Source organism: Lutra lutra, chromosome 2, assembly GCF_902655055.1.
Source record: "Lutra lutra chromosome 2, mLutLut1.2, whole genome shotgun sequence".
In the NCBI taxonomy this organism is placed as follows: domain Eukaryota; kingdom Metazoa; phylum Chordata; class Mammalia; order Carnivora; family Mustelidae; genus Lutra; species Lutra lutra.
The window spans coordinates 86,462,438-86,488,039 of record NC_062279.1 but is presented as its reverse complement, the minus strand read 5'-3'; the positions used below and the strand labels follow the sequence as shown (position 1 = coordinate 86,488,039).

General features: G+C 38.5%; 1 long non-coding RNA gene and 1 pseudogene across 1 annotated transcript in view; both read left to right on the top strand.

Annotated features, from left to right (window-relative positions):
* The window catches only part of LOC125093130 (uncharacterized), a 100,170-nt gene extending 88,769 nt beyond the window's left edge, over positions 1–11,401 (top strand). The window contains exon 3 of the long non-coding RNA XR_007125157.1: positions 9,739–11,401. This is a non-coding gene — a long non-coding RNA (uncharacterized LOC125093130). The remainder of the gene's footprint in view (positions 1–9,738) is intronic.
* Positions 11,402–23,975: 12,574 nt separating this feature from the next.
* LOC125094098 (protein Mis18-beta-like) lies at positions 23,976–24,828 on the top strand (annotated as a pseudogene).
* Positions 24,829–25,602: the final 774 nt, after the last annotated feature.

Here is a 25,602-nt window from a genome sequence, read left to right as displayed (position 1 = left end):
GCAGAGAGTCTGCTTCTCCCTCTCCTTCTGCCCCTCACATCCTGCTTGTGCTCTCTTTGTCTCTCAAATAAATAAATAAAATCTTAAAAAAAAGAAGAAACTAAGATCTGGGACCTAAGTATGCTTGTTGCTACAGGGATATCATTTCTTTTATGCTTCTTCAACTGACAGAAAAACCAATTTGATTAAAACATTGCTTGACTTTTATCACTTAGAATAATCTCCTCTAGTCTCATCTGTATTGATGCAAAAGTTAGGTATTCATCCTTTCTGATGGCTGAGTAATATTCCATTGTATATATGGACCACATCTTCTTTATCCATTCGTCTGTTGAAGGGCATCTGGGCTGTTTCCACAGTTTGGCTGTTGTGGACATGCTATGAACATTGGGATGCATATGGAGGACATTAGGAGAAGGAAGGGGAAATGAAGAGGGGTAAGTCAGAGGGGAGACAAGCCATGAGAGACTATGGATTCCGAGAAACAAACTGAGGGTTTTAGCGGGGAGGGGGTTAGGGAGATGAGTTAGCCCAATGATTGGTATTGAGGAGGACACATATTGCATGGAGCATTATACGCAAACAATGAATCGTGAAACACTACATCAAAAACTAATGATGTACTGTATGGTGACTAGCATAACATAACAAAAAAATGAATATTTCAGGCATTGCAGTGAGTTTAATAGTGTCCCCTCAAAACTTGTTCATTCACTGGAAACCTCAGAATGTAACCTTATTTGGAAATAGGGCCTTTTCATATGTAATTAAGATAAAGATCAAGATGACTAGATTAATCAGGGTGGGCCCTAAATTCAAATAGAGTGTAGAGACAGAAAAGGACACACAGAGTCACAGGGAAGACCACGTGCAGAGATTCGGGTTATGCTGCTACAAGCCAAGGAATCCCAAAAGCTGGAAGAGACGAGGAAAGGTTCTTCCCTAAAGTCTTTGGAGTGAACATAGCCCTATGAAAACCTTGATTTTGGACATCTGAACTCCAGAACTGTGAGAGAAATAAATTTCTGTTTTTTTAAGCTACTAAGTTTGTGGTACTTTATCATGACTACCCTAGCAATGAATACAGGCAAAGATAGTATCTCTGTGTCTTCATCCAGGCTTGCATGCAGTAGAGACCTCCACGCTGGGAGGATAAAGAGGAGGAGGAAGAGGCAACTCACTGGAAGCAAGGATGCAGTATACTTCCAGAATAGGAAGGGCTGCTTGGTACTGTCCTTTTTCCTTGAACAGTTTGGTTTTCCAAGGTTTCCCAGGTGAAGTGAATAATGAGAAATTTTGTCCTGATGCTCTCTCTCTGTGCCTTTATACAGACACTCTAATAGGTTCTGACACTGGGTTTTGAGGGGGTAGGAGAGTACCATGGATTGAGTGTCTAACGTGAGTTAGGCTCTTCGCATGGGCGAACTCTGTTCATCCTAACAAGAACCTTGTAAAGCAGGCACAATTATTACCATGTTTTACAGATGAGAAAATAGAGTTGGAGATAGCTCTGGCCCAGAGCTATACTTAGTTATGTTGTGATGTAGTTTTATGAAGCAGTTTTACCTTTAATTCTTGAGATGCTTGTCTACTATACCACCTTGAGTTTCAACACTTTTTTATTTGTTTTAGCATGACCATCATCACTTCATCTGATTTATTTTATTATGTTCAGTTAGCCAACTTATAGTCATCATTAGTTTTTGATATAGTGTTTAACGATTCATTATTGCATATCACACCCAGTGCTCATCACCACACGTGCCCTTCTTAACACCCTTCACCCGGTTACCCTAACCCCCAACCCCTCCCTTCTGTAACCTTCAGTTTGTTTCCCAGAGTCCAGAGTCTCTCGTGGCCAATCTCCCTCTCTGATTTCTTCCCATTCAGTTTTCCCTCCCTTTCCCTGTGGTCCTCTACACTATTCCTTATGTTCCACATATGAGTGAAACCATATGATAATTGTCTTTCTCTGCTTGACTTATTTCACTTAGTGTAATTCCTTCTAGTTCTGTCCATATCAATGCAAATGGTAGATATTCATCCTTTCTGATGGCTGAGTAATATTTCATTGTGTATATGAACCACATCTTCTTTATCCATTCATCTATGAAGGGTATCTCAGCTCTTTCCCACAGGCTGTTGTGGACATTGTTGCTATGAACATTTGGGTGGATGTGCCCCTTCTTTTCTCTACATCTGTATCTTTGGGGTAAATACCTAGTAGTGCAATTGCTGGTTCATAAGGTAACTCTATTTTTAACATCTTGAGGAACCTCCATACTGTTTTCCAGAGTGGCTGTACCAGCTTGCATTCACATCAACAGTGGAAGAGGGTATCCCTTTCTCCACAACCTGGCCAACATTTATTGTTTCCTGTCTTGTTAATTTTTGCCATTCTAACTGGTGTAAGGTGGTATCTCATTGTGATTTTGATTTGAATCTCCCTGATGGCTAGTGATGTTGAACATTTTTTCATGTGTCTGTTAGCCATTTGTATGTCTTCTTTGGAAAAGTGTCTGTGCATGTTTTCTGCCCATTTCTTAACTGGATTATTTGGCAAACACTTTTTTTAAAAGGTAAAATCTTCCCCTAATGTGGGGCTGAACTCACGACCCCAAGATCAAGAGTCTCATGTTCTACTGACTGAGCCAGGTGCCCCCTAAGCACTTTAAACCTACCATCTAGAGGTGATAAAACTTTATTTAAAAAAAAAATGTTATTTTGGGGCCCCTGGGTGGTTCAGTTGGTTGTGTCTGCCTTAGGCTAGGGTCATGATCTCGGGGTCCTGGGATTGAACCCCAAGTTGGGCACCCTGCTCAGCGAGGAGTCTGCTTCTCCCTCTCCTTTTAAAAAAATTATATTTAATTTAATTTTTTTCAGCATTCCGAAATTCATTGTTTATGCACCATCCCCAGTGCTCCATGCAATATGTGCCCTCCCTAATACCCACTACCAGGCTCACTCAACCCCCAACACTCCTCCCCTCCCAAACCCTCAGTTTGTTTCTCAGAGTCCACAGTCTCTCATGGTTTTCTCCCCCTCCAGTTTCCCCCAACTCACTTCTCCTCTCCATCTTCCAGTGTCTTCCGTGTTATTCCTTATGCTCCACAAGTAAATGAAACCATAAGATAATTGACTCTCTTTGCTTGACTTATTTCACTCAGCATAATCTCCTTCTCTTTCTGCCCCTTCCCCTGCTTGTGCTCTCTCTCTCTCTCTCAAATAAATAAAATCTTTTAAAATAAAAAATATGATTTTATGTGATTAAATCATACGTTTTGATTTGTGATCCACTCTTAAAATTTTTTTCATTTGGAAGTCTCATGAGTGTTTGATACATCATTTTTCCCCCCTTTCTTTTTTTATTACCTTTTGCCACCCTTTGGTTTGGATCTTTATTGCTTTTTAAGGGACAATCTCAAAAATGCCTTCACTGACCTTCCCAGTTATTTCTTGCCGGCATCCTTTCCTGCTCAGACAAACATACACAAAAACCATAAACCTGAGAAAGACTATTCCTGATCAATCTCATCTGCTTTGTCAGCCCTGTCTTTCCTTTCCTTCTTTGTGTGTGCCTCCGCCATACTGCACTATTTTCTGCTAATTGGATGTGCCACGTGCCCTTTCTTGTCAGAAACTTTGTTTATGCAGTCTCTTTCACTCAGAGTATGTCCTTTCCTCCATGTCCACTTGTCAAAATGATTTAAGTTTCGGTTCAGAAGCTATCTTGTCCTTGAAGTCTCCCTTCAAGGGAGAATCATCTCTTTCATCTCTTTCTTTCCTCTGCCCTGAGGTATTTTACCTAGAGGATATGTTATATGTCCTAGATGAAAAGTTCCTTGAGGGCTGTCTTCATCACCATGTATCTCTTGAGCATCACATTAGTGTCTTGTTTAATGTTTGCTGAATACATAAGATAGATAGATAGATAAGGGGGGCATTGATGATGTATACAAAATTTACTTAATGCTAAAACCCCACAAACAACAACAGTACTGTATATCTGGGCGTCACTGGATTTTCAAACAGTGGGATAATTAATATTATCCCAAATATTACTTAGTTAAATTGCCTTGTAGTCATTTCTGTCTTTGCATTAAAAAGAATCTGACTTGATTCTTGAGTTGTCATTAAAATGGTTTGGATGTTATGACAATAATACATAGGGAAAGTGGGAAAATAAAAACATTCATAATGGTACGGATGAAATTTAGATTTATAATGACTAAAAATGTTGCATTAGGAGACACTGAAGGCATATTATGTCACTTTAATTTGGCTTTTGAGAAAGATTGGGAGGTGGCTGAGGAATTAAATAATAGAACAAAAAACAGAATATAACCACAATAGACTCATGTCCTTCCAGAGGAAAGCTTGTACTCAGCATGGAGCTGCATCAGATCTCAATTCAGAGAAGCTTAGGACTCCTGTAGTGTTTCCCTCTTCAAAGCCTTGTGCAAACATGAACGAAGTTAATCTAATTAACTTATTAGCTTTTTAAGCTAGTGGTACCAATTAGTCACCTCATCAGACTCTGGCTCGGGTCTCATTGCACAGCGCTTAGCTATAAAGGGGCTTTCATCAAAACCCCCAGGAGTGCAACACATGGCATTTGCGTGTGTTTTCCAGAGAATGGCAAAAAGAGCCATGTGCAAGGCAATTATAGGGAACCCTCTCTGGGAAAACCTTAATCACAAGGACCATTCTCATCACCTCTTTTTAGAAAGTACATCACATATTAGGTTTTATTCCTAGAAGTATGAACTCTTCCCTTAACCTGAGTCCAGAGAGTGATTATAAATCTTAGACTTAAATTTCTGGACGCTCATTGGGGTAGAGAGCCCCATCGGCAACAGGGAATCTTAGAAGGTCTGGCAGTTTGGGTGGTATTTTTTTTTTTAAAGGGAGAAAAGGGGATTCAAGCAGAGTGCAATGAGAATAGTGATCCCAAAATACAGCCCTCAAGGAAGACTTCCAGAGAGACAATGGGAAAGGAATAAATAAAAAGAAAGTTATAAATTCATCTATTTGCTCTTCCCTGACCCTTGCTTTTACTCCTCTTCACTGCAACTACCCTGGGAAAGGCACAATACTTTCCCCTGTCACAATATTGAGAAAAATTGAAACGGGGAAGAAAGACCACCAGATGCTTTATTGTCTTAGACGTTTCCACATAATTAGCTGGGGATAAAGGGCCTCTGCATGGTTTCATTGCATTGAATGAACTTGGATATTGCTACACAGTAGTGTGTTTTATGATTCATGCTCTGTTATCCTGTGGCTTTTTGAAAACTGCCAGCTACTTTATCACTGCCGGCCAAGCCTGGGCCCACCACTTAAAATGCAGCAATGCAAAGTTAACTGTGCATGACAGATGTCCATGAAATTGTTTAACACACACATACACGCTCACACAGAGCACAAAGCTGGCTCTGGCCCTCTCATGAGTCTTGCTGGCTCAATGTCCTTATTAAACATAAATAAAAAGTAATATAGGGCTAGGAAAGAAAGGAAAATTCATGAAATGACAAAAAAGGGAACATATTTTGGACTTTGGTTACATTGGATGCATTTAAAATTTCAAAAGGCCCTTGAAAAATTAGAAATAATGAAGTCACAAGAGAAACAAAGGATTGGGGTGTCAGGGGTTAGGTTAAGAAATTGGATATTTGAGGTTATCTTGTTTTTTCTCAGAACTGGTATCACCAAGGTATTACTGTCTCCTCCCACAATCCTCCAGTCCTGGGTGCCATGGAAAGCAGCTTCTCAGGATGGTCTTCATCTGTTTTATCCCTTGGTATCCAGTATCTTAACCCTCCCATCCTGTGAGTCTCTATATCTTACATTTCATTTTGACCTTACTGCACATTCCTCTCTTCATTCTTATACCAGGTCCTTTCACTTGCAAAAGGAATGTCCTTTTACAGAAGGAAAGTGCTTTTCCTAGGAAGTTACTCTCCATTCCACTTTTTCATAGAACAGTTTTTATACTGTGACATATATTGGAATTGTAACATTTGATGTGCCTGTTTCCGTCAAGATTTGAAGCTCTTGCAGGCAGGGGCTGTGACGCACTCATCTCTGTCTGTCAGAGCTCAGCGTAGCAGCTGAGATACAGTAAGTAGATGCTTAACCAATGTCTAGTGGACAGTGAAGTTGAATGGGAGCCAAGTTCATAATTTGCTCCCAGGGGAGGTGGGTAAGATGTAAGTTTTTAGTAGTTCCTTGAGTGAGACTTTCTTCACTTTGATTTTGTATATGTTACTTTTTGTCAATGATGTGTCCTATTTCTCAGAAAACCCTGATGAAATACATTTTGGGAGTGGAAATCACTCAGAGGGGTTAAGGGGTTCAAAAGGATAGGAGGCTAGTAAAGATTGAGGTAGGTCAGGGTAGAGAAAAGACCCACCTCCAAACAATCCTGTCCCAGGGCATTCTGTGAAGGGGTACCCCATTTTTTACAGTGGCATGCCATGCTCATATGTTTTACCATTTCTCTGAAATTTTGAGTCACCCTTACTTCACCCTGCGGTGTGTCTTAGTCAGCTCAAGCTGCCCTAACAAAGTAAAATGATTGGGTGGCTTAAACAACAGAAGTGTATTTCCTACAGTTCTGGAGGCTCCTACTTCAAGATCAAGATGTCAGCAAGGTAGGTTTCATCTGAGGCATCTTTTCTTGGCTTTTAGGTGGTTACCATCTTGCTGTGTGCTCACACGACGTCTTCTTTGTGTGTATGGAGAGCTAGAGCTCATTTTCTGAGTTCTCTTCTTTTAAAGACACTAATCTTATTGGAGGAGGGCCCTATCCTTATGACCTTATTTAACCTTAATTATTTCCTGAGAGGTCCCAGTTTCAACTAATAGCCACATTGAGGGTTAGGGCTTCCACATATGAATTTGAGAAGGACACAAATATTTAGTTCATAACAGGGTGAAGCCCTTAAGTTGTGACTAAAGTTTTTGGCTAATTAAATAAAGCTCCAAGTAGAATATCATGTCTCAGCCAAGAGTTTGGGGTATAGAGACTTTCTTTAGTAGTTCTAAAATACCAAGGAGGTTGCATATAGCTCAGCTTGGCTGTCTTGGCATTAACCTCCTTGTATCTTCTCTTCTCCCTCATTCCTGGAGCAGGTTTCTCCTGCCATCCTCTATTCCCTACAGAGAAGCAAAGCTGGCTTGCTTCTAGGCACCTGAGCTTCAGATCTTTAGGTTTTCCAGCTTATACTTCATTCTGTTGATCACAGTTTACCCATCCTTCGTTTCATTAATTTGGGAACATCTATTCCGTACTCGTGGTTATTGGTGGAAGTGAATGTTAAAAACTTTGTTTTAATGCACTCTGAGGGTTACAGATTTGCATTTTTGTTATCTATCTATCTATCTATCTATCTATTTTACTTATGATAATGGCTTATAGCTTTCTGGAGAGAAGGGACTCCAAGGATGGAAATGTTAAGCACCAGAATAGGCCTCTGCATGAGTTTGATAGAGATGTGGAGATGAAAAGGAGAATTACTACAGCAGGCAGCCTTTTCCTGTGTCCACACATAGGGCTCTGCTCTTCTCTAAAACTCTTTGGCATTCACAACTGACAACAACCAGAAAATGCCCTCAGAGAAAATTGTAAGGGGACCTACTCATGGTGCTGGAATAGAAAATGGGAAACTCTAAATATAGATATTGTACACTGTAAAGAAGCTACATTCAGAATCTTTAGAACTTTTCGAAATAAAAGCGAAGAACACATTGTAGAAATAAAATGAGAAACTTCAGTGAAATTTCCACTGTGAGGATTTTGAGTTTTCATTCCCTATTTTCTGTCCTTCTTTTCCCTTAACTTATGACACTAAGGAGAAAGGCAACTTCCCTTGAGCTGGCTGGCTGCCAGTAGTTGGGCCCAATTCAATCTGTGGGCATTGGGTGATGGGATGGGCAACTGCAGCTTCCTCCTGAAGTCTGGGTTTCAGCAAAGCTTTGCAATGGAGTTTAGTCTTTTGTGCTCTGACAGGCTAATCCATGCTTTACAAAGAGCTTCTTGATAAATCGGGATATTCCTGTATTCAGGGACCACAACTCAGAGAGAAGGGAGCTCATAGACACTTTCCTCCCAAGTGGTTAATGTGTATGTTTTTGTTGACATTTCCTTCTGTTTATATATTGTTCTTTATGAGAGGTTAATATCTCAAAAAAAGTGAATATGCACCATATGGTGTTGTCGTTTTAATCTGGAGTAGTCTAACTTACCTTGTAAAGCACTTTTTGGTGTGTTTTTAAGATTGTGCACCAAAGGATTGTTATTATATATGTGTGACTAGAAATACGTGAAGAAAAAAGAAAAAAACCCTAAACTCTTTTTTAACTTTTACATACCCCCCCAATTTAATATATTCCTTATCATTATTAAAGGAATAAAACTCTATGTCTCCTTTTAAAACTGTTTACCCCTGTGGAGAAGCATAATGTATCTCACTGGGGTGCCAGTTAAATCGTGGGGAAAGTAAAGAAAATGTGTGAGGGTCCCAGATCTGGGTGTGCTCATGTCTCTGTTGTGACTATGTGGCAGTTGTGTGGGGATGTGACTGTGTATTGCGTGTGTGAATTGTGACTGTGTGTGGACTGTATTTTCTGCATGTGTGGACTGTGTGTGTTTGTGTGGAGATGGTAAGTATGTGTGGGCTGGGTGTGAGTGTTGGGATTGTATGTGTCTGAGTGTATGTGTGTACGTGTGTTTGTGTGTGTGTGTATGGACTGTGGGTGGCCTGCTCAACATTTTGGTGGATGTTTCATTCCCACCCCTTTTACTACGACCCTGGTCAGACCACTTTTATGCCCGTGACAGCTTCATGAAGCACAAAACATGGAGCAATACATGGCATGAAATTGGCAACAAAGCCGAGCAAAAGGAGGAACAATTCTCTGGCAGGATGTGTTCACAATATGGCTGATTGGATCTGGAAGCAGATGCCAGCAGCGGGTATTGTCCTGGTGACTGAAAAGACATGACCCCTGAGAAACCAAAGACAAGGAGGCTCTCCTCCCGAACCAAGGGGGAGGGGAGAAGAGGTGAAACCAATGAATAAATCAGGCAATGAAAACCAGGGAGAAAAGAAAATGCTAACGAGGACTTTTTATGGGGAAAAGGGGCAGTTCAGTATGCAATCTCTCCGCTCCCCAGCTAGCCGAACACTTTCTCAGACAATGGCTTTTTAACAGATGGGAGACCCAGTGAAAGAAGCCAAGTTTTGCGCAGTGGAGAATCCCTGTTTGTTTAGTCTGCTGCTGGGCAGGTGTCTGGAGAAAGGCAATCCAGCAGGTTAAGTGCCTGGGTGCCAGTTTAATACAGAGCAGCCAGGATGTCAGACGTGACTGGTTTCATTGGGGAGGATTGCACTTCTTAGAATGGTTTGTGATATTCTGAAGAAAGGAAGTGGACTGGAAGTTGCCTCCTGAAGTGCCAGCCCTCCCTCTCTGCTCCTTTCCCCTAGCCTGCTCCCTCACTTCTCTGTCACCAGCCTGGGGCCAAAAACCTTGTTGAAGAGCTGTCCGTCAAGTAAAGGATGAGGAGGGATGGGAACACGACACAGTCCACGTTCTCAAACCAAACATCGTATTTCCAAACACTTTTAAGCACATAAAGGCAATTAAGTGGGTTTAAAAGTGGGATGTAATCTTATCTTCACCAAATGGACTCTCTGAAATTGGACTGTGCTAGATAGTCTTTGCATTATCCTACAGATTCTAAAGCTATTTAGACTTGATCACTGCATCCGAAGTTCTTGTCTTGGCTTCCGAGAGTTTCCAGCTCTGTGGAATGGCTTGCGGACTTTGAGAAGGATATGTTGGAACTGTCCTTGGGAATCTGCAGATCTACTCTTCCAGTTCATTGGCCTTTTCTTCCGGAGATTCTCAGGAGGGTGAAGGTGCTTTTTCAGAGATGAGATAACTCTCGCAGAAAAAAAGCGTGTGTGTGGGCCTTTTGCCTATAAAGAGGAAAGGTTCAGAAAATTCTTCCTCCTTATAGAAAGTATGTGTAATAGATGCCAAAGGACTATCCACGTGAGGAACCTGGGGCTTGGTTTCCAGCCTTAATTATACCACAGGAGAACATGTTAAAGGGTGAAGGAAGGATCTGGTTTGGGTAGGTGGCAGGGATTTTATTCCCTTTTATTTATGACACGTGAGTTGTATAAAATGCTAACACAATGCCCACCCCTCTCCTTACCCTTTACTACTAGCTTATTCTCATGAATCAGTAGTTTTTTTTTGCGATTTCAACCACTTTATTCATAGTGTAACAAAGGCATTATCATGTGGGCTAGTATTTGCCTCCCTTTGAGACATGATTCACCAGGGTTGCAAACTTATAATTCAAAAGCAGCTCTGGGTACAGGCATCCACAGGGAGAGCTTGGCTGTTCATGAGACAACACTTTGAAAAGATTTGAGAGAATAGTCATTAGAAATTGTGAAAGGCAGTAAACTTCTCCTTACATGTTAATAATAGAGTTTAATACTTTATTTCTGTGCAATCTCATGAAATTCATTTTATTTTAAAAGAATTTTTTAAAGGTATTATCTTTTTTTGCATAAAGTTATCAATTTGCTGTTAATAGCTTTGAAATATGTTAAATTTTTTCACATGAAAATTAAGTATCTTGTTACTATCATCAAAAACATTTAGTGAGCATCTCCTGTGTTCAAAGAGCTGGTTTGAAGAGTCATAGGACAGAGTCCTATCCCAGGGAACTGATACTCTTGTCTCAATAAATCTTCATTCTTCCATGTCTTTCTTCGCAGTGGTTTAGATATCACCAAAGAGCATGTCTATGATGGGGGTGGGTGGGTGTTGAAGTACCAATAGGGAGGGGAATAATAATGGGACATTTTGTTGCACTGCCTTCCCTAAATAACAATGAGGATGACAAAATTACAACTGTCATTTACTGGAAACATACAATATCAAAGCACTGCGCTAAGTGCTTTAATTGATTATTAAATTCTCCTAGCTACTCTTTGTGGTTTCTGTTTTTATTATTTCCATTTTATACATGGAGTCTGAGCTTAGAAATTCTAGTCTTTTAAGAAGTGGCACAGCTTGGATTTAATCAGTCTTGTCTCACTTCAAAGGCATATACCTAACCATTTTGCCTTGTTACTTAGTTCTGCTTGGCAACAAATAAGAATGCATTTATTTGTTTAAAACTTATTATTTTATATAAAATCACAGGCAAGGTTTTGATTAAGAACTAGGTCTTAGTAGGGTCCTGTGGTGAAATACAAATGTAGTGAAATACAAAGTGAGCAAATCTTTATGTATCTTGTCAAATGCATGAGCCCGGGATGATGAGAGACAAAAAACATCAATAACTTTATATTCCACTTCCAGTTATCTATGTCCATTTAAGAGTTTTACAAAATCACTTCAGAATGTTGACAATGTGTTGCTTTTACTATCTCCTTCATCAATAAAACAATGACATTGGAGTCTGTTTTAGTTTTTGATTTTTCTTTTAAAGACTCTTCATTAAGATTTAGAGTAAGAGTTATTAATGGTTGAAATTATTATTGAAATGCCAAAACCAAACTAAGGCTGAAAACGTCCAGGTAGGCCCTGTCAGCAAGCATCCACCTGACTCTGCATTCATAAAGGGGTTTTTAGTAATGATGAGAGGTTTCAGGTAGTATATGTCATTTCTATTAAGCTCATCAAGCAGTGGCCTCTCCATTGTTCCTGCATCTCATCTGACGTTCAAATTCAGTGTAAAAATGATTCAACTTGAATGAAATGAAAAAGTTATTTTATATTTACAGAAAAAAACCAGAAATGGAGTCTTCTACCATTTTTGTTATGTGTTTGTGTGGGCTGTGATTGTATAGTTCTTAACTAGTATGAAGATGAGAGAACCCAGAAAGGAAACTAGGGATTTTGTCTAAATGTCATTTGAGAGAAGAATGCTCAGGTCAAGTCTCTGTGTTTACCAACCACAATGTGGAAATAAATGATTTTAAGGTCCCCTTTAATTAAAATACAGTTTGAGAAAAGAACTTGACCTTTACAACCTTGATTCCATTCCGTTACACAGCAGGGATTTACACATATGCTTCTATTGGTGTTTTGTAAGTATGTATTAAATACTTGTTGAAAGAATGAATGAATGCACATCTTTTCTTCTGTTAGTCTAGACTGTGTACTACTTAAAAGCATAGACCAGCTTATTCTCCTTTTTGTTCTCAGCCATCTGCTGCATACTCTATACTCCATACATATTTGTTGAATGAATACATTTATTATCCCCATTTTACAGACAAGGAAACCAAGACAGGGAAAAGTTAAATAAGCAAATGGTGGAGAGTCAGATCATAATGATAACATGTAGCAAATTAAATATATCCGCAAATTCCTTGACATGTCTCTCATTTAGACTTGAGATCTTGGCCTTCCTCCCTTTGAGTCTGGGTCAGTTATGTGACTGCTTTGCTCAGTAGAATATGTAGGAGACAACATCACAATTGCTGAGCCTTGGATTTAAAAGACTGGTTGCTTTTACTTCCTATCTCTTTAAGGTACCTGGGCCATGTAAAAAGTCTCACTAGGGCTCCTGGGTGGCTCAGTTGGTTAAGCAACTGCATTTAGCTTAGGTCATGATCTTGGATTCCTGGCATCAAGGCCCGGATTGGGCTCCCCTGCTCAGCAGGGAGTCTACTTCTCCCTCAGTCTGCGTCCCCCGCCCACCGTGTGCTTTCTTTCTCTCTCTCTCTCTTTCATGCCCTCTCTCTCGAATAAATAAATAAAATCTTAAAAAAAAAAGAAGTCTGACTAGCTTGAGACAGTCATTTTGGAGAGGTCTTACAAGGGGGCCCCAACTGTGACCAGCCTTCCGGCCATCACCTCTAGAATGCTAGACATGCAAATAGAGTTATCCACTCTAACCTCTTTGCCAGCTGAGTATCACCAAGTGCCTTCAGTCAGTGCCATGTGGAATGGAAGAAACTTCCATCTGAGTCCGGAATTCCTGACCCATGAAATTGTGAGATACTTAAAAACAATTTAACAATGATGACAATGATGGCACCACCACCAAGGATGTTATTTAAGTCACTAACCTTTTGGTAGTTTGTTATATATGGCAGTAGGTAAATGGGAAGGAAGTCTGTAATTAAATGCAAAGGTATGGAAATCCATAAAGGAAGTGTATAATTGAATAAAAGTTATGAAAATCCATAAACCTCAAGATGAAAGAACATCTGTGTGAGGAAAGAGAAAAATAGAATTATTATTGTCATCGGAAGTTACCATAAACTGCTTAGTCATATAGGTGACACATATCATGCTTTCTTGACACAGAGGCAAAATACAATAATGATGAATGACTATTCCGTAAAAGTTGAGTATGTACATAATCTAGAGTCATTTTGCCAATAATTTAGTTGCTTAAATGGTAGAGGATGTAACAGAAAACTATTCCTTAATTTCAGGTTTCTACTTGGATGTCTCACAGGTGCCTCAAATTTAGCATGACCAGTACTAGACTCAAGGTTTTCATCTTTTTCTTCCCCAAACTACTTCTTTAGTTTTACACATCTCAACAGATGACAACCATATTTCTCAGGTTCAGAACTTTGGAGTTTTTGACTCTGCCCATATCCAATATTCAATCCAATTGCAATCTTATCTATATTACCTTCAAATTATACCAATTCTATGGGAAGGCAACAGGTTTTGTGTGAAGAAAAACAAAGAGATCCATGGCCAATTATAGTTGAAAAATTCATGAGGTTCTTTATTGTAAGATTTTTAAAAAAGAATTTAGGGGGGTGCCTGGGTGACTCAGTCAGTTAAGCATCTACCTTCAGCTCAGATCATGATCTCAAGGTTTTGGGATCAAGCCCTGTGTCGGGCTCCCTGCTCAGTGGGGAGTTTGGGTCTTTCTCCACCCCTCCCCTCCGCTTGTGCTCTTGCCCATTCTCTCTATCTCTCTCAAATGAATAAATAAAAAATCTTAAAAAAAAATTAAAGTCACCGCAGTTTAAGATAATGTGTTTTATGACTCAGGCAGTGTTTTTTTAATCCCTGAAAATTATTTGATCAGGATTAGTGTTACATGGAACAAACTTGGGGAAAAGCGACTTCAGGTGTCGTATATCCTGTATTCAGCAAAGTATTACTAGTTTCTGTGATACTGTAGGGACATGGAAGAGAAATGTAGGATACATGAGAATATTGTCAGGTGGGTTTATATCTCGTCAAGCAAACATTTGTGAAGAATACTAAAAAGACCATTTCAGTATAGATTTTTTTGATGGTCATGGCATTAATTAATGTTTTAATCATCATATTAAATGGCAATGTGGAAGCTTAGGAACTTTGTGAATACTCACAAAGTTGGGTGAGCTAGCCAATACACTGAGTAGATTCAAATGGAATGTAGAATTGAAAATATCAAATGATATTGTAGAGACACAGTAGAAAAAAATCTACATGCTTAATTTTCAAGGAAAGTTTATTGATTAAATATGATTGGGGTAGATTTGGCCTGACAGCAGAAAAGACAAGTTTGTGTAGTTACAAAAAATGCTTATGCAATATTAATCTGTATTTAAAGAGAAGTCTCGATAAATAGACTTGATAAAGAAATTTGTATATATCATAAACATGCTCAAGGCAAAATTGTATGTCATCTGTTAATTCCAGAATTCTTACCACTTTTACTCAGTCATGCTATTTTTTGTTTCTCTCTAGTCAGTGACCCTCCCATTCCCAAGCCTTGACATTTTCCTCTTCCTCAAGCCCTTCCCTCAAACCTTCCCACCTTCTCTTTACCTCCTTTTCTTCTGTCTTACTCAGGGTACATCAACTACTGTAAAACCCACACAAATGTCTGTATTAATCAGTGTAGGTATAAGCTATAATATAAAGCTCTCAAATTTCAGTGGATTAAAATAATGAGGTCACTTTTTTACCCACACAATAATTTAATGAAAGTGTTTCTTGTTGGGTAGATATCCTACTTCATTATCTAAATTCTGAGCCCAATATCTCTAGCAAAATTCTAGAATTAATTATTGAGCAGAATGTTCATAGAAGGGATAATGTTTATTTATTCTGATATTTCTAGCATTGAGCAAAGTGACAAGCATTCATTCATTGATTTAACAAATATTTATTGAGTGCCATCTTTGTATTAGCCACTGTTTTCAACCCTGGTAAAGCTGATAAACAAGACAGAAAATATTACAGTTTTCATGGTGTTTGTATTATAGTGAGGAGAAAAGGTACTAAGCACATTATCAATGAATGAGATAATACTACGGCTCTGGAGAAAATAGAATTGAGTGATGTGGTGGAGATTGAGCATGTGCGGGCTAGTTCAGATTGATAGACCCTTTTGAAAATATGAGATTTTAATTGAAACCTGTCAAGATGAAGCCGACTCTACAATGTGAGTGAGAGGACATACCAAGCAGAGGAAGGAGTGGATGCAAAGGCTTCAAGCAGCAATCAGCTTGATGTGTTCTAGTAGCTAGAAAAGGATAGAAGATGCATTTATAGACCTAATGGGGTTGGGGTATTATAGGGCCACATAGGCTGCCTTAAGGAGTTTGGATTTTATTCTGAATGTGAATAAAAGTCAGTTGAGGGGTTTCAGCAAGGAGTGATATGACTTGATTTACTTTTCTCAAAGTTGGTTCTGGCTGGTGCATGGAGACTAAATTTTGAAGAGGGCTAGAGCAGAAGCAGAAAGATTAGCAGAAGCAGGGAGTTGCAATAACACAAGCAAAAGACAATGGACCTGATGGAGAACGGTAACACTGAAAAGGCATAGAAATGGACAGATGCGGGCTATGTTTTAGGGTGAGCGTTCACAGGACTTGATAGATTTAGATTCACCATTGAGCATCTGGATGAGTGGTAGTGACATTTACTGAGATGGTAACCTGATTTGAATATGCTAACTTTGAGGTACCAATTAAATATACAGATGGGATTATCAAACAGTCAGGTGGATGTACTATCTGAAGTATGGGGGAAAGATCAGAACTGGAGATATCAGGTTTGGGTCATTGACCTCTATGTGAAATGGCTATAGCAATCTCTAATCAAATCAAATCCCAATCAATCTAATCTAATCTAATCCCAATCAAATCTAATCCCACTCAAATAGGCAGAAAAGGGTCTTCCATGCTTTGTCTGTTTCCAAGAGAGAGGAAAGTTCCTCAGATTTATCCTTATACTGGTTGGCTAGAATTGCATCACATAGGACTGCCTAAGCCAGTCATTGGCAAGGGCAATGGGATCACCATATTTGGCTTGGTTAATCAGAACTGGCCCTTAGGCTGGGGATGGGGCCCACCTTCCCCAACATCTAAGGCAATAAGGAGGAGGGTGGAGGTGTGGATAAATCAAGGGAAGGAGAAAAGAGAAGGCAGACACTGGGGAGGGGCAACCAACATTCTAACGAAAGTCTGATTCAGTTTTCTCATCATTAAACAGGACAGTGAGTAACCTCACATGGTATGTGCAAGATCAACTGAGACAATGGTAATGAAAACTTTATAAATCATAAGGCCGTATAAAATAGTTAAGTTCGTCTGAATCAGACTGTTGCTAACACTGCTCCATTTCTTTTACTCTGGGGTTGCCAGTGCTCTGGCAGTATTTCTTATTTTGTTGCTTAAATGTTTTTCCAAGGCTCTAGAAATGAATTGAAAATGAAAAGTAAGTTTAGCTGCCCTTAACACTTTTTCTTTCCACCAGTAGATTCACATATGTTTTTCCCTTAATATGTATCACTGTTTTTGTCCATTCTTATACCTACAAACTCCTGCATATGAATCGTCGTATTATTTCAAAACTTATGAAAAGGAAGTGTTCATTAGTAAGAGTTTGCTGAACTCTGAGGCATTCATTTGCCCATTGGTAGAGAGCATCATGTACGAAAGTGACTTACCTGAAGTTGGCTGCTAGCTGAGTTGAAATGACCATTTCTCAGTTATTAAGGGCTTGCAAGGTGGTAGGTGCTGATCAGAACATATAATGTCATCCCTGATCTAGAATATAGGAATTCCAGTTCTAATTATAGGTTTAATGCACATTGTGTTCTACTTGCTTTTCAACATTTTTATATAGATATTAACTTTTTTCACAAGTGTTTTTAGGACAAGGCATATGGCTATATTATGTATCAACATTGTTTTTAGCTGTTTGTTCACTCTATGTCTTTGTTGTGTGCTAGATCCTATACTGGGGTTTTAAATAAAATAAGTAAGCTGTGCTAGACCCTATACAAAGGCTTTAAATAAAGAAAGTATGATCTTTTATATATTTTATATATATATATATTTATATATATTTTATATATTTTATATATTTTATATTTTATAGAGCATATCCATTAGTAAGGAAGACAGTCATTAAAATAATAATCAGCTCTGCATCTGATATTTGTGGGGCCTGGGGCAAAAGGACAAGTGGATGCCATGTATCAGATATTTAAATATTTAGAAGTGATAAGCTCTGACCTTGGCCCAGTTCACATTTTCTTCTAGAACCTCAGGGCTCAAACTCTGGGAATTTCCTTTCAACTTGGAGGTTAAAGGAGACCTGCTCTCTCCCAAGTCAGTCCTTACAACTTTGACCCTGAGTGGCAACAAGGAGCTTCTGGCATAGGGCAATAAAGAAGGTGTGTTGTGTCCAGGGTGGTGACTGAATCAGAAACTGGCATAGGAACAGACATTGTGCAGGTGCCCAGGGAACTGGGCTGGGACTCACTTTCTCATCCTCTTTTAGGCAGCTGTAGAGGAGAGGGATGGAGTATAGTCATTTGGGAAACCCTATCTGCTTTGGGTGTTCTGAGGTCAACAACTTCAAACAAAGGGGGCTTCTTGCTATTCATTTCCCAGGGCAGAGGCTAAGGTTTTCTTCCTCCTCAACCAGCACAGTCTCCTTTGCTCTCAGCCTGGCATGCTTTGTCTTGCATGGTGTAGCTTGCTCAGTGTATCTCTCTTCCATAATTCACTCAAAAGTAGATTGAACTCTCAACCTCTTTCTTTGGAGTCTAAAAAAAAAAACCAGTGTATTCATTTTGATATTTTTGATATGTGTGGTTCTCTAAAGCAAGAGGCCTAGGATAGAATCCCTTTGCCTGCGTTTAAGTGTTGCTTGCTGGTAACCTTACACATGCATATGTAGTTACAGGCTGTGAGAAGGAATATGGAGGAAGAAGACTGAGGGCTAGCAGGGGGCATCTGTAGGAACGCCGTTTAGAGCAGTGGTGTGTGATCTATGTCAAGGGAGGCCTCTTGGAGAAAGTTTTATGACAGCTGAGACTAGAATGTAGGCCTCTGCTGACACCTAATTTGAGCAATGTTCTCAGGTCAACTAATACATTTCATGGAAAGTTAGAGAGACTGCAACTTAGGTCTTTACAAAATGTAATCCTCATGTTCAGTTTCCTTTTATAAAAGCAGCAACTGTTCATTACAAATCAAGTAATATAGACATGTAAGGTTAAGAAAAGGACTGTTTCCCATAAATCTACCTCTCAGTAAATTTGAAATTAACGATGTGATTTAATTTTCTCCTAGATTTTTTTCCTCATACATACACTAATTTTAATGTGTATATAAAATAATCACTTACTATTTTGTAATCTTTCACTGATCCAGTGTGGGTCTCTTTTTTATTTCCATTGTAACCACCAGTTGACCAGTCACCTACTTTCCAGCTCCCAGCAGTAAGAGCCATAGGGAACTGAACATGTCCAATTTGTATTCCTTTCTATGGGGTAAATAAACTGTGGGTAATTAATTGCACCTAAAGCTAAGATCCATATAGTTTCTGTGTCTTTTCTGCATTAACCTGTCTCGTGGCTGTGGACCTTCCAATAGGTTGGAAATAATTGCAACTTGGTTATTGTTTTCTTCCATCATCATCATCATCATCATCATCATCATTTGTTTCCCCTTCATTTTCAAAATAATACCTGAGGTTGTTGTCCTTGTTCCCCTTTTAATGTCTGGGGACCATCTTCTTTCCCTTTATATTTGAAAATACATTCAAGCCCAGTTCTGCAGGATATGGTCCACACGAAATAATGAACTCTCTCTTGGTCTTATTAGCTATTGTCTCTTTTGGTTCCAGGACTGAATTTAGAGAGTCCTAAACCTCCATTCAGTTTTTGGTTTGGCCATTTATTAGGTGGTGTGAACTTGGAGGGGCAACTCTACTTCTCAGTGTTCTTCTTGAAACATAGAATATCAGAGTTCACTCTGTTCTCCCCTTAGGGCTATTGAACAATTACATTGCGGGGTGCCTGGGTGGTGCTGTTGGTTAAGTGCCTGACTCTTTGTTTCGGCTCAGGTCATGATCTCCGTGTCAGGCTCATGCTCAACACATAGTCTGCTTGAGATTCTCTCCCTCCCCACCCCCCGCCGCCCTCTGGTACTATCTCTCTCTAAAGTAAATGAATACATCTTTAAAAGCAAAAGAAAGATTACATTGAGATGAAGTATGTGGAAGATCTTTGTAAACTGTAAAGTTTGTACCAATGCTTTCTAGAGTAAGTTTCTGTTTTAACTTTCTGCTCTTTTAATGACTAATGACTAATGAAAAATCCATAGTCTAATTCCCTAAGAAGCACGTCCTTAATCAAACAAGACAGAAGATAGAAAAGTGTGCTTATTTGAATTCCTCCAACATGAATATGCTTTCTTTTAAATATGGAAAAGTTTTACATATGTCTAGTTTTATATATAGCATCCCTTGTTTTAGTATATAGCCTAAAACTTATAAATAACCACCATACAAATATTTCCCAATTTCAAACATACCTTCTGTATGGAAATTCTGATGGTAAGATAAAGAGAACCTGCATTTATAATGAGTAGGCAGCTGACTTTTTTTATGGTTGATATAGAGTTATGGTCTATTATCTATAGTTTGTTACAAATAATGCCTAGGAAAGGTTTTAGGTGATTCATTAGATGGTAATTTAAGTCCATGCATATTATTATTGTTAATTAATGATAATAAAAACAATCCCAATGTTGGTATAGGGAGAGGTGACATCAAGTTTGGTAGACTTTTCTGAGAAGGTTCCAAACACCCCATAGATTTGGGGTTTTGTTTGAGCAGCTTTCTTGACCACTTTCGTAATCCTGAAGCTGAAGCCAAGATGAGTTATTACTCATTTAATGTGTAGGCTGTTTCTTCCCCCACCACCCCTAATTGTAAATTATACAATCTCAACCTCTACAGCCAGCAATATCTGACTTTATTGCTTTCCATTTTATGAAAATTAATTACAGTTCACATTCTGACACTGAAATTAAAGAGTAAGCACTAAATCTTGTACACAACAATAGGAAATTAAGAGAACATTCTTTATTATCAAAATAACATGGTTTCTTATTTTCCTTCTCTTAAGGCATGGGGCTGTGAGATAAAATCAGGTTTAAACAAACATTGTTCCTCCTTAACTTGTGTCACCGCAACATGAAAGACAGAGTAGAACTATGATATTTTAATTAAAAAACTCCAGCTCTTCCCATTTTCTCTTGAAGGACATTGTTTTATGATAGCACTATAGGCAATGAAACTCTGTCCCTGCGGACTCTGTCTTAGTAGAGACAATAAGAGACAATAATGGACCAAATCACTGGATTCTATGAATGCCTCCAAAAAAAAAATTCTGCAAAGAAAAATATAAGTATAAATGACAAAGAGGTTGAGATGTAGGTATGGCGTAAATATGTTCCCCGTGGTTTCCCTTTGGCCACAAATTTCACAAGGACAACAATCATATATAATATCTAGCTTTATAAGCATTTTACAGTTTGTAAAGTATTTTCAAATATAACATTTTATTTAATAATCACAATAATCCAGTGACAAAGTTATTTTATTTACTTATTTATTTTCATTGAGGTATTGTGGACACACGAAGTTACGTTAGTTTTAGATATGCAGCATGGTGATCGACAAGTCTGTATGTCATGCTAAACTCACCACAAGTGTAGCTACTGCCTGTCACCATACAATGCTCTTACAAAACCATGACTCTGTTCCCTGTGCTGTAGCTTTTATCCCCATGACTTACTCATTCCATAACTGGAAGCCTGGATCTCCCACTCCCCTTTACCCATTTTGCCCATCCTCCTACCCCTTTTTCTCTGGTGACCATCGATTTGTTCTCTGTATTTATAGGTCTGTTTCTGGTTTTTTATTTTTATTTTTTGGATTCCATATATAAGTGAAATCACATGGTATTTAATTTTCTCTGTCTGACTTATTCCACTTGGCATAATACCCTTTAGGTTCGTTCACGTTGTTACAAATGGCAAGACCTCATTCATTTTTATGGCTGGGGAATATATCTATGTATATATATAATATATCATATATCCATATATATCCATATATATGATATATTTTCATCTATCTGTGGACACTTGGGTTGCTTCCATGTCTGGCTATCGTAAATAATGCTGCAGTAAATATAGGGATGAAATATCTTTTTGAGTTAGTGTTTTCGTTTTCTTAGGGTGAATATCCAATAGTGGAATTACTGGATCACATGGTATTTCTATTTTTAATTTTTTGAGGAATCTCTTTACAGTGTTCCACAGTGGCTGCACCAATTTTCATTTCCATCAATAGTGCACAAAGGGTTCCTTGTTCTTCACATTCTTGCCAACACTTGTTACTTCTTGTCTTTTGATTCTAGCCATTCTGACAGGTGTGAGGTGATATCTCATTGTGGTTTTGACTTGCATGTCCCTAGTGGTTAATGATGTTGAGCACCTTTTCATATGTCTACTGGCCATCTGTGAGAAAGTTTTTTTTTTTTTTTTTAAATATATCAAGCACTTGTGTTTACATAATACAATTCAGTAGTTTTCAAATATTTTATGGCTATGAATCCAATAAAAAACATTATGAGAAACTCCAATATGTAAAACTCCAATATATAAAACACATAAAAGTGGGGGTGAAAGGATAGAAGCTGTCAGGCACCTGTTCACTCAATTTTTCCTATTCTTAGCTACTTTTTTTTGAGGCACTTCTGTAGCAATCTATGGAGCATAGTTTGAAAACTGATGGCATAAAATTGAAAGTCTTCAATAAATGTTGTTCAAACAGTATTCACTGAGTCCTTCCTGTATACAACCATATAGTTACTGAGAAAGTTCTGTCCTTTTCTGTCCCTGGCCCAGTCTCCTTCTGATAATAAACAGAGGGCATGTCTTTGAGATGCTCTAAAATAAGCATGACACTGGCATCTGTTCTTGCTTTCCTAGCTAAAACTAAAGGTGAGACCAAAAATCCTTGACAGATTTTATTCCCACCGTTATGAAGACATTGCACTAGATATTTACATAATTTAGGGCAGTGCTTTTAGTGTGTGTTGAAATATATCAGTACTGCATCTTGATACTCTTACGTTCAGAGGTATGTTAATATTTGCCAGCCCAAATAAGTCAACGTTAACTATATTTCATGAATCAAGTGGTGGTAACTGCAAGTTCTCTTGCAGTGTAGCTGATCATCCATGTGACCCTCTCACTGGAAAATACAATGTGTTGTAATGTTTCTGAGCTGCCAGGTTTTGAGTAACAGAATTTTTTTTCCCCCTCAGCAATATTCATTGACATTTATCTGACATTTTGGATAAGTAGTCTGAGTCAAAGATTATGGCTAGAAACCATCAAATGACCTCAGTTCTGTCTCCATGTTGGAATTACAATAGCTACTCTCCATAAATGAGTCTATGGGTTTAAATTCATTTAATTAATCCAAGTAAATCCATTATTTTCATTTATTGTCTGCCATGTGTTGAATGCTATGCTAGCTGCTGCGGTAGTCAGTGAACAAAAGAGATATATACCCTGTCCTCTGTGAGTTTAGAGTCTGGTGAGGAAGCCATATAAATAAACAGACAGTTACCTGTGACTAATGTGAAAAATCCTTTGAAACAGCACAAGGTTGTAAGTTAAGATACTTTGAGGAGGGATTTAAGTCTTAGGAAATGATATTAAAGGAATTGGTGTTGGATACATGCAAAAATGGTAGGTATTGGAAAGGAACTTCTGGAATAGCAGAGTATGGTGCTAGCTAAGTCCTTTTCTCAAAAATCAATGGAAGAACTGGATGCATCTTTCAAAAACATCCATTTAAGGACTCTAGAAATTGACCACAGATATACAACAAATTTAGAAACATTTGTTCAAGAAAAACAACTCAATCTTAAGTAACAGTAGGGTTTTAGCTCTTCAGCTCTATTGGCATAGAGGTTCTACCAGTGTAGGGTAAGGTGTAGGAATTACTTGAGGGGGCTGCTTGATTTGGAGCAGGTGCATGCGAATTATAAACAGTAGCAATCTCAGTGGCAATCAGAGAATTCCAGCTTCACAGCTAGCTTGAGTTGTCATTGAGTTGGGTGGGGTAAGCAACAGACCAACACACTGGCTAGAAATTCAGTAGGGAGATCTGGGTAAATGAGGTAGCCACCGTGAGCCTTGATAAGCTCTCACATATCCCTGGTGGTTTTGAGGATGCATGCTCATAAAAGGCTATGCACATTCCTAAGAGAGAGGAGAAAAGGCCTAGTTATTGTACTGGCCCCTGGCTCAATGTGAAGCCTAGAGAATGCTCAGGGGAAACATCTGAAGACCCAGCAGAAAGCAAAAGCAGGATAAATTGACTGAACTTTGAAAGTAATTTTATCTCTTTATGAATATTTTAGTCACTGTGTCATGCCTTCCTATAATTTTTTCCCAACTTTGTCAAGGCATAATTAACAAAAATTGTACAAAGTATATTTTCTGGACCAGTGCTATTGAATAAAAAATCAACAACTGAAAGAAATTTTGGAAGTATAGGAACCTATGGAAAATAAGAAAGAAACACATCTAGGTGTTTGAAATGGAAGCATGGGCTGAAGGAAGATGGCAGCTCTCCTGTGATGGCATTGCTCACACCAAGCAAAGCTGCGGTGGGGTGACTTCTGTGATGGTACTAAGAAGGCAACTGGCAAAATTTCTTGTACAGCTTCTATGGAGTGGGACACACAGTGGGTGAATGGGTTCTCACTGCTTGGCCCTACAGCCCTTGGGGGTGAGGAGCTGCCATCAGGCTCACAGAAAGGCAGTCTGTGCCTATAGCACAAGAGGTGCACAGTGTGCCAGTGTGCACAGTGCTACACTGTGCTCACTGAATCTGTGCAACTAGTATGGGACCCTCATGGTCCCTCAGGGCTGTGGTCTTCTCCAGAGTCACAAATAACCTGGTTTGGGAAGCTCCCTTCCTAGCTGGCGTTGAAAGTTTGTTCAAACGTGGCCCTTAACAACTTTTTATTCTGTACTTCCTATGAAATTCCCTTTGGTTTCCATTTGTATTCCATTTGTGTGTACTCAAACCACCCTGGCTGCCTTCAGAGGTCATTTCTGCCTTTCTAATGTCAAAATGGACTGCTATCTCTTAAAAACAAAAGCTACAGCAAATGCATCTGAGATGGATATTCACAACTTCTTTCTGCCTGAAAAGGCTGCAGAACCTGAAAGAGAAGATAATATTAAAGCCTACTCACTTAAATTCATGGGTAAAGATTCTAAAGGAAGTAACTCCTGACAGCCCAAGCCAGAAAACTGATTGAGAATCAAAACTTAAGTATCAGGGTCAGGCCTTATTACTATCTTCAATAACAGGTGCTGTTTGATCAATTCTCAAGAAAGATTGGCTTCAAGAATGGGTGAGAAATGTGGTTTATTATGATTACCTCTAGGCTGATTTCCTAAATGATTTGTGAAGCTGTTTCTAGAAGATGAAAAACTGAGGAGCCTTCTGTCCTGGTTTTGTAGCTGTTTCCCTTAAGAGCTTATTTTAGCTTGTCATTTTCATAAGTACTTATTTCTGAAAACGTTTTTTACTGTAAATTTAGGTTAAGAGGCCATGTCCCATGAATGCTGTGATGTAATGATGCATGGTTGTTATGAAAATAGAGTTGTATGTAATGTGGGAAAAAAAAAAAAGAAAAACATCTAAGTAACCCATGGGTCAAAGAAGAAATCACAAGGGAAATGGGGAAATAATCTGAATTGATTGAAATTGGAAACACAATTATGGTATAGCTAAAACAGTATTTAGAGGAAATTTTATAGTGTTAAAAACCTATATTAGTAAAGAAGAAAGATCACAAAAAATAAGGGACCAGAAAAAGAAGAGAGCCAACTAAATCCAAAGCAAGTTGAAGGAAGGAAATAAAACATCTATCAAAAAATGGGAAACAGAAAAACTATAGAAGAAATCAATGAAAAAGTTGGTTCTTTCATAAGAAAATTAAAAAAAGTTTCCAAACCTTTATCAAGAAAGACTGAGCAAACAAAAAAGAGAGAAGACTCAAGGAAATCAGGAATAAAAGAAGGGACATCACTACTATCCTCACTGAAATGAAAAAGATTGAAAGAAAATCCTATGAACATCTTTATATAATAGATCAGAAAACTTAGTTAAAATGATCAAGTTCTTAGACACAACTATCAAAAATGACATATGAAAATATAGAAAATTTGAATAAAAAATTTGAATAATACCAAAAGTATT